Raw genomic sequence first — 1290 nt, forward strand, 5'->3', positions numbered from 1 at the left:
AATGATAGCAGAAGGGACTGATTGCTACCTAGCTCAGATATCAGGAAACCCCAAAATGGTAGAAATTCAAAAGATAGTGCTCATGTTGTGGGACTTTAACACTGACAGAGTAATAGAAGGTAGAAGGCCTGATTTGGTAGTAGTAGAGAAAGAGAATAGAAAGTGCCAGATAATTGACTTTAAAGTCCCAAATGATGAAAACATTAATATGAGAAGTATCGAAAAAATAGCTAAGTACCAGGACCTCGCTATTGAATTACAGAGGCTATGGAAAGTGCGGGTAAAATGTACCCCAGTAGTTACAGGTGCATTGGGAACTATCCCTAAAGCTCTGAACAGAAATAGGAAATAGGCATAAAACCCTGTTTAGTACAGCTGCAGAAAACAGTGTTATTTGGGACAGCTAAGATACTTAGGAGGGTTCTTGGCATCTATGGTTACTTGCTGTAACCCAATAGGAGGGTTCTTGGAATTTAAGTCCACTTGTTGTAGTCCGACATTAGGATTCTTTTCTTTTCCAACAGTCAAATCTGTTGATTGTATATGAATAGTAATAATAATAATCCTTTCTACTATAGGCACAAGGCCTGAAATTTGGCGGGAGGGGACTAGTTGTTTACATCAATCCTAGTGTTTCACTGATAGTTAATTTATCGACCCCGAAAGGATGAAAGGCTAAGTCAACCTCGGCAGAATTTGAACTTCGAACGTAGCGACGGGCGAAATACCGCTAAGTATTTCGTCCAGAGTGGTAACGATTCTGCCAGATCGCCGCCCTAACAATAATAATAAAAATAATAATAATAATAATAATAATAATAATCATTTCTACTATAGGCACAAGGCCTGAAATTTGTGGAGAGTCGACTAGTCGATTACATCGACTCCAGTGTTTCACTGGTTCTTAATGTGGGGCCTAAAAACAGAAACAATTCCTATCATTGTAGGCGCATTAGGTATGATAAAAAAAGACATTCAGACAAATACATAACAAAAGCACCAGGACTTACAAGTATATATTACATACAGAAAATAGTACTACTAGGTACTGCACACATTCTCCGTAAAACACTTTCAATACAGTGAAAATAAGAGCACCACACAAACCACAGCGCATACCTAAAGCACAGAGCTGCGCTCAGTAGTGCAGTGAAAGCACGTGATAAAAAGAAGACTACTGAATATTAATAATAATAATGAGGAGGAGGAGGAGGAGGAGGAGGAGGATGTGGCTCTCGTGGCCTCAGCCCGAAAGTCCTCCGGAACAGACCAGCCAGTTGATCCTCATCG

The sequence above is a fragment of the Octopus bimaculoides genome, chromosome 20, assembly GCF_001194135.2.
Source record: "Octopus bimaculoides isolate UCB-OBI-ISO-001 chromosome 20, ASM119413v2, whole genome shotgun sequence".
In the NCBI taxonomy this organism is placed as follows: Eukaryota; Metazoa; Mollusca; class Cephalopoda; order Octopoda; family Octopodidae; genus Octopus; species Octopus bimaculoides.